This window comes from Chiloscyllium plagiosum, chromosome 13 (genome assembly GCF_004010195.1).
Source record: "Chiloscyllium plagiosum isolate BGI_BamShark_2017 chromosome 13, ASM401019v2, whole genome shotgun sequence".
Taxonomy (NCBI): domain Eukaryota; kingdom Metazoa; phylum Chordata; class Chondrichthyes; order Orectolobiformes; family Hemiscylliidae; genus Chiloscyllium; species Chiloscyllium plagiosum.
The window spans coordinates 15,122,656-15,131,193 of record NC_057722.1 but is presented as its reverse complement, the minus strand read 5'-3'; positions in this window follow the sequence as shown (position 1 = coordinate 15,131,193).

The following is an 8,538-nucleotide window of genomic DNA, read 5'->3' as shown; positions in this document are numbered from 1 at the left end:
GGGAGAGGCTGAACAGGCTGGGGCTGTTTTCCCTGGAGCGTCGGAGGCTGAAGGGTGACCTTATAGAGGTTTACAAAATTATGAAGGGCATGGATAGGGTAAATAGGTAAAGTCTTTTCCCTGAGGTTGGGGAGTCCAGAACTAGAGGGCCTAGGTTTAGGGTGAGAGGGGAAAGATATAAAAGAGACCTAAGGGGCAACCTTTTCACACAGAGAGTGGTACGGGTATGGAATGAGCTGCCAGAGCAAGTGGTGGAGGCTAGTACAATTGTAACATTTAAGAGGCATTTGGATGGGAAGATGAATAGGAAGGGTTTGGAGAGATATGGGCCAGGTGCTGGCAGGTGGGAATAGCAATTGGGTTGGAATATCTGGTCGGCATGGACAGGTTGGAGCGAAGTGTCTGTTTCCATGCTGTACATCTCTATGACTCTGTGACTCTATATGGCAGCTGTACAGGACATTGATGAGGCCATTTTTTGAATACAATATTCAATTCTGGCCTCCCATGATCGGAAAAGTTAAACTTGAAATGGTTCAGAAAATATTTATTAGGATTTTGCTGGGATTGGAGGGCTTGAGCTATGGAGAGAGGCTTAATAGGCTGGGGCTGTTTTCCCTGGAGCACTGGAGGCAGAGGGGTGACTTTGTATAGGTTTATAAAACCATGAAGAACATGGATTGGGTGAATAGTCAAATTCTTTTTCCCAGGACATCCAAGACTGGAAGACATGGGTTTAATGTGAGAGGGAAAGATTTAAAAGGGACCTGAGAAGTGCTGCTTCATCAGGTAGTTGTGAAGCAGATTCATAAGACACAGGATTTATAGCAACAGGATTGCAGTGTCATGGAATGCAACAGTAAATAAATTTAGCTTAAGGCTTTCATCATTTAGAATGATTATGTTGGTATTGGTTCCTTCATATGTATATCCCAGAACTTTTTAAAAGTTACATTCTCAAGATAGCTTTAACAACAGGTGCCATCTCAACTCAGATAATGCATTAAAGGCGTAAGGTTAAAGTCTGTTTATGTCTGAATGTTAGGTCAGATTGATTTTGTTTCTAAAGTTGGATTTACATAATCTTACATGGAATTATGCAGTTTTTGAGCAAAATATAATGTAATTCTGCAAGTGCAAATTCACCCCACAAACTTATAAATGTGCGCCTGCAGGGGTGACCGAGTGAGTGTGTGCATGTGGGGGTGTGTCTGTGAGAGAGTTATGTGTATGCGTATGTGTGTGAGTGTAGTGGGGTATAAGCCTGTGAGAGGGTGCGTGTGTGATATGTGTGTGAGTATGAGGGTCTATATGTGTGTGAGAGAGAGCTTGTGAATGAGAAAGGGTCTGTGTGAGTGTGAGGGGAGGTTGAGTAGGTTGGGCCTGTACCCATTAGAGCTTCGAAGAATGAAATGCAACCTTATTGAAACATGTAAGATTCTAAAGGGGTTTGAAATGATAGATCCTGCGAGGTTGTATCACCTTGTGGGAGAGTCTTGGAGCAGAGGGCAAAATTTCAGAATCAATAGACAATAGACAATAGACAATAGGTGCAGGAGTAGGCCATTCAGCCCTTAGAGCCTGCACCGGAAACATGTTTCCTGCCTCCAGAGTGTCCAATCCTTTAATAATCTTATATGTCTCAATCAGATCCCCTCTCAGTCTTCTAAACTCAAGGGTATACAAGCCCAGTCGCTTCAGTCTTTCAGTGTAAGGTAATCCCGCCATCCAGGAATTGACCTCGTGAACCTACGCTGCACTCCCTCAATAGCCAGAATGTCTTTCCTCAAATTTGGAGACCAGAACTGCACACAGCCTCCTCCTGGGATCTTTCTTCCTTTTAGGAATGAACTGATCCTGCAACTTCTGCATTATACACAGAAATATCCGCCATTGTTCCTTCACAGTGTGCACACAATCATGGGTCACCAATTTAAGAAAGAGATGATTGAAATTTATTCTCTCAGAAGATAGGGTCTCTGAGGAACTCTTTGCCACTGTGGACCAATGTAGCTGCGTTTTAATTATATTCAAGCTGGGATGGACAGAATTTTAATCAGTGATGGAATTAAGGATTAATGCACTGGAATTAAAAGTAAAAGTAAAAGTCAAGTAAAAAAGAGAAATGGGGTTGAGAATGATCAAGCCATGATTTCAGTGAATGTTCAATTGGTCATGATGGATTAAAATGGTTTACTTCAGCTTGTCCATCTTATGGACTTATGGCATAAAATTAACAGTCACTTTGATGGCGTGAATTAATTAGGGAAAACAAGCACAGATGTATGAAAGACAAACTACATTTCATTAACTTCATGAGGAAAGGGAGGGTTTTTTTTAAGCAGAGAGGCTAGATGTGGTGTATATAGACTTACAAAAAATGCCACATAATATATTCAGTAGTTATGTTGAAGCCTGTAAAATCAAAGGGGTTTTTGACAACTTGGATATCAAATTGCCTGACTGACAGAGAAATACAGAAGAGTGATGAATTGCTGTTCATCGGGCTAGAAGAAGGTAGTATGAGGATGACTTTTCCTTAAAATATCTATGATTAACCGAGATGTGGGTACATAAGGTAAAATTTCAACATTTGCAAGTAACTCAAAACTTGGTAGTGAAATGTGAGTAAGATAGTTGATAGATTTCAGAAAGATACAGGGTGCTGGAATAGGTGGACAGAAAGCAGATGTGATTTAATGAGGGGTATGAAGTGATCGATTTTGATAGGATGAATGAGAATAGGCAATATAAAGGAAAAAGGCTGCAATCTGAATCAGGAAACAGGAATACAGACACCTGGAGATATATTTGGCACAAATCATTGAAGGTGATAAGGCAGGTTGAGAAAGTGGTTAAGAGAGGACACAGGACTGTGCTTTATAAACAGAGATAAGATGGAATCTTATTTGTCCCAACAATACTGGAGTAGGTTTGACTTGTGGCTGTTGGGTTGGTAGCCCATTGGGTTTGTACCTCAGGTCAATATTGCCAGACAGAGTGGACTAACGGCAATGACTACAAACCTGGTAGCAGTGGGCAAGCAATTTGTATATGTGAATGCCCTCTGCCTTCGACATTGGTATTTAAACACATTTTCAGAGCACACCTCACGTTACGTTCTGCAAGGGGGGTGTGTGGATGTGGGATAGTGGAGTGGGGAGTGATGGGGGGGGTTCCCTCCACTTCACTTCTGCTGGTGAGTTGGCAGTTTCCAATGCTACAAACTCTCCAGCTGGGAGACTGCCTCCTTGAAGGACCTGAGGTGGGTGCAATGCCAACAAGTGTGACATCAGGATCCACAAAAGGTCCCTTTTTCTTGTGTGCTCCATCTGAAGACGGATCCAACCTTCAGCCCTGCGATTTCCAACAGAGGCAGGTTGCAAACCCGAGTTAGCCAACTGTGTAAACTGAGACATACAGACACAGACATACGCACATCAACGCAAGGGTTCCAAGTTGTTGTGGCAACATTTACTTTGACAAGTATGTTGTGGCCCAGAGGTATGAATAGTCATGGTAGAGGTCCAATTTTCGTTCCATCATTTGGCTGATTAGGAATCTCTCCCACTCCCCTTCCCTGCCTTTGATGTGTGTTAGAATGATTTCTAGTTTGCTGCTCAACCTTTGAGCATGATATGAAAACATTTTCCTTGGTTATCAATTCTTGTGGTGAGACTTGAATCTAGGAATCCTGGCTCAGAGACAAGGATGCTACCACTGCACCACAAGACCCTTGAATGGTCCCTATCCACAATTAATTTTGCAGTTATTTGGACTTTGTCCACAGAGTCCAAAAGCAAGGAAGAGAGCAGGAGTCTTTACAAAACTCTGGCGTGACCTCAACAGGTGCATTATGTTCAATTCTGGGCTCACATCATAGGAAGGATCTGAAGACATCAGAGATGGTGATAAAAAGGTCCATTAAATGGTTGCAGGGATGAGCGACTAAAGATGCCAAGCTAGATTGAAGAAAATAGAATTGTTCTCCTTTGAGGAGAGATGGGGGATTCAATAGATACATTCAAAATCATGAAGGGACTCAAAGATTGGATGGCAAGAAACTGTTCCCAGGGATCAAGGTTTAAGCAGATTGATTAAAGAGCCATCAGGACACATGGAATTTGCAGTGACTGGCTTTGACCTGGAAAGCACAATTTGTTTTTGAGAAAAATTCGGTCATGGCCCTCAAAAGGGAATTGAATAATAATCTGAAGAAAAGAATATTTTTAGGGCTACGGGAAAGGGCGACGGAATAAATTGCTGTGGCGAGCCAACGTCGGCCTCCTTTTGAGCTGAAAATAAGACTTGAAAATTCAATGTCCAATATTGATTTTCAACGGTTGCAGGTCTTAGCTTTTGGAATTATATTTGGGATCTCTTGCAAATATTTCAGAGAAAACATGTGGACACATTCACATCCAAAATAATATCCTTATTCAAGGTTTCCATCCATACATCATGTGTCTTTCCCATAATAGGCCCAACATGAATACATCGCACCGTTAATCGCCTGCCATCAGCCAAACTCTTGCAGTGACATGACATTTTCCAGAGTGATACAGGACAGCTGAGTGAAAATAAATCAGTGTTTGGATGTTCTCATTATCCATATGGGGACAATTAAGAAGAGGTTAGATAATTTCTTCATTAGCCAAGTGACCCTTTGCTTTTTAGATGGTGATTGGGGATTAAGTTGTCTTTTGACCTATGACAAGGTGAATGAATGATGTAGTACTGCTGAGGGTGGTTTGATTCTAAGCGAGGGGATGGGGGGGATGAAGAAGTGCAAAAACAAAAAGATGAAGAACACATTTTGCATCTTTTTTTATTCATAGATATTTTTATTGAAGATTTAACATGTTTTTACAAACTTACAAAGTAAAAAACACAAATACAAACATTAATATACAATTAAATATTAAATAAATAATAACCAAAACCTATCAAACAAAAAGAAAAGATAAAGAAAAAAAAGAAAACAAAGCTCTACTAACTACTAAGCTAACTTATAACTAACCAGAGCGTATAATAAAATATCTTACATTACTCAAGAGAAAAAAAAGGATAACATAATAATTAAATAGTGAAGTACATTCTCAGAACGATTTAACATCGAGTCATAATAAAACCTATATTCATGCGGGATTCTTCCCTCAAGGGCCCCCGGACCAGCCAGAACCGCTACCACAACTAGATGAAAGCCCTTGACAAAATGGCTGAAATATCTGTATCTATATAATTCAGGAAGGGCTGCCATATTTTATAGCATAATTCAGTTTTTTGGTGCAACATATTTGTAAGGAAGTCAAGGGGAATACATTCCATGATTAACCTGTGCCAATTCAGAAGTCCTGGAGGGCCCTCAGCTACCCAGTTTACTAAGATATTTTTCTTTGCACAAAAGGAGAGAATGGAAAATAATTTCCTCCCATGCACATCCAGGGAAGGCAAGCTCGAAAAGCCCAGGAGAAGAGATTTTGGATCTACTCTAATTTCTGTTCCCAAGATTTCTGTCAAAGCATTTGCTACTCTGACCCAGTACTTGCGGATCTTATGACATGTTCATAAGCAGTGTGTGAGAGTGCCCACCTCTATTTTACATTTGGGACACATTGGAGATGCTCCTGCCCTAAATTTTGCCAATCGTTCTGGTGCTACATGAGTCCTATGGAGTATCTTTAACTGAATGGCCTGGGTTCTATTACAGATGGAGATCTTTCTGGCATTTTCCCAGATGTCATCCCACATTTCTGTGGATATTTCCAACCCCAATTCCTGATCCTATGTTCTAAGCAAACGTTCCATGTCTTTCGACACTTCATTATGTAATAAATGATAGAGAATGCTGATCGAGGGTAAACCCATTGGCCTCAACACTCTACGTTCTCTAGCTGATTTTTTAAAGGCTATCTAATAACGTAGTCTTCTTCTGTATGTAATCTAAAATTTGGAAGTATTGAAAGAGGTCTCCATTAGGTAGTCCAAATTTCTGGTGCAGCTGTTCAAAAGACATTAAGACCCCCTCAACAAACAGATCCCCTAAACAGGAGATACCCCTGGACCTCCAGGATTTGAATATGGCATGTGAGCCCTGGTTGAAAACCCCATGCTGAAAATGTGTTGCTGGAAAAGCGCAGCAGGTCAGGCAGCATCCAAGGAGCAGGAGAATTGATGTTTCGGTCATAAGCCCTTCTTCAGGAATGAGGAAAGTGTGTCCAGCAGGCTAAGATAAAAGGTAGGGAGGAGGGACTTGGGGGAGGGGCGTTGGAAATGCTGTGGTTTGGCGGTGGATGAGTCCAATGACCTGCATATCCTCGGTGGAGTGGGAGGGGGAGTTGAAATGCTGTGCCACAGGTTGGTTGGGTTGGTTCGTCCGGGTGGCCCAGAGGTGCTCTCTGAATCGCTCCGCAAGTAGGCGGCCTGTCTCCCCAATATAGAGGAGGCCACACCGGCTGCAGCGGATGCAGTAGATGATGTGGGTGGAGGTGCAGGTGAATCTGTGGCGGATATGGAAGTTTCCTTTGGGGGCTTGGAGAGAAGTGAGGGGGGAGGTGTGGGCGCAAGTGTTGCACCTCCTGCGGTTGCAAGGGAAGGTGCCGGGAGTGGAGGTTGGGTCGGTAGCTGGTGTGGATCTGACAAGGGAGTGGCGGAGGGAGTGGTCTGTACGGAAGGCTGGTAGGGGAGGGGAGGGAAATATATCCTTGGTGCTGGGGTCTGTTTGGAGGTGGCGGAAGTGACGGCGGATGATGCGCTGTACATGGAGATTGGTGGGGTGGTAAGTGAGGACCAGTGGGGTTCTGTCCTGGTGGCGGTTGGAGGGGCGGGGCTCAAGGGCGGAGGAGCGGGAAGTGGAGGAGATGCGGTGGAGGGCATCGTCGATCACGTCTGGGGGGAAATTGCGGTCTTTGAAGAAGGACGCCATCTGGGTTGTACGGTATTTGAACTGGTCCTCCTGGGAGCAGATGTGGCGGAGACGAAGGAATTGGGAATATGGGATGGCGTTTTTACAGGGGGCAGGGTGGGAGGAGGTGTAGTCTAGGTAGCTGTGGGAGTCGGTCGGTTTAAAATAAATGTCTGTGTTGATTCGGTTGCCCGAGATAGAAATGGAAAGGTCTAGGAAGGGGAGGGAGGAGTCTGAGATGGTCAAGGTGAATTTGAGGTCAGGGTGGAAGGTGTTGGTAAAGTGGATGAACTGTTCAATCTCCTCGTGGGAGCACGAGGCAGCGCCGGTACAGTCATCGGTGTAGTGGAGGAAAAGGTGGGGGGTGGTGCCAGTGTAGCTGCGGAAGATGGACTGTTCCACATAACCTACGAAAAGGCAGGCATAGCTGGGGCCCATGTGGGTGCCCATGGCTACTCCTTTGGTTTGGAGGAAGTGGGAGGATTGGAAAGAAAAGTTGTTCAGGGTGAGGACCAGTTCAGTCAGTCGAAGGAGGGTGTCAGTGCCCCCAGTATAGGAGTATAAGGGGAGGTTTTATGTGAATTACCCTAATTTTGCCACATTATCTTCCAGGCTTTAATTGTGTTTAATATTATAGAATTTTTACAGTGGTCCATAATGATTTTCATCTTATCTAAAAATAAGAGGTTAATAAGAGGGCACTTTACTTGAGAAGCCTCGATGTCCAGCCAGATTGATTGCGGGCCAGACAAGACCCAATCGGCTATGTAGCTTAATAGGGAACTCAGCTGATACTTCCTAAAGTCCGAAAAATCCAGCCCTCCCCTTGCTTGTGGAAGCTGTAGCTTCTTTAACTTAATGAGGGGGTGTCTATGATTCCAGATGAAAGAACCAAGCCAACCATATAATTTGCGCAGTGCTCGCCTCGGTAGCATCACCGGGAGCATTCTCATAGGATATAAGAGATGGGGCAAGACATTCATTTTAATTAGAGCTATTCTACCTAGCCAAGAAATTGGAAGATCCCCCCAGTGTTGAAGGTCTTGCCTTAACCTTTCCAGCCGATGCACAAAATTGACCTTGTACAGCTGACCAAATACTGGGGTGATAAAAATACCTAAATATAAGAAACCTTCCAGAGACCACCAAAATGGAAAGTGAGATCCGTCCAATAAGTGGAACATACTAGCGAGACCACCCATCGACATGGCCTCCGATTTTGAGAAATTAATTTTGTAACCTGAGAATGCACTAAATAAATTAATAACTTGGATCAGGCGGGGCACAGACATCAAAGGATTACTAAGAAAAAGAAGAACATCATCTGCATAAAGGGTAATTTTATGTTTACCCGTGCCAACCCTCACGGCCGTTATATCAGAGTCAGCCTGTATGGCTTCCGCTCGTGGCTCAGCTATTAGTGTGAATAGTAATGGTGAGAGAGGACATTCCTGACGACAGCCCCATCCACACTGAGGCTATCCGAGCCTAAACCATTGGTGATCACAACAGTGTTGGGGTCATTATACAATGTTGAGACCCATTTAGCAAATACCTTTCCAAAGCCAAACCTTTCCAGTGTATAGAACAGGTATGACCATTCAACCCGGTCAAATGCCTTCTCCGCGTCCAAT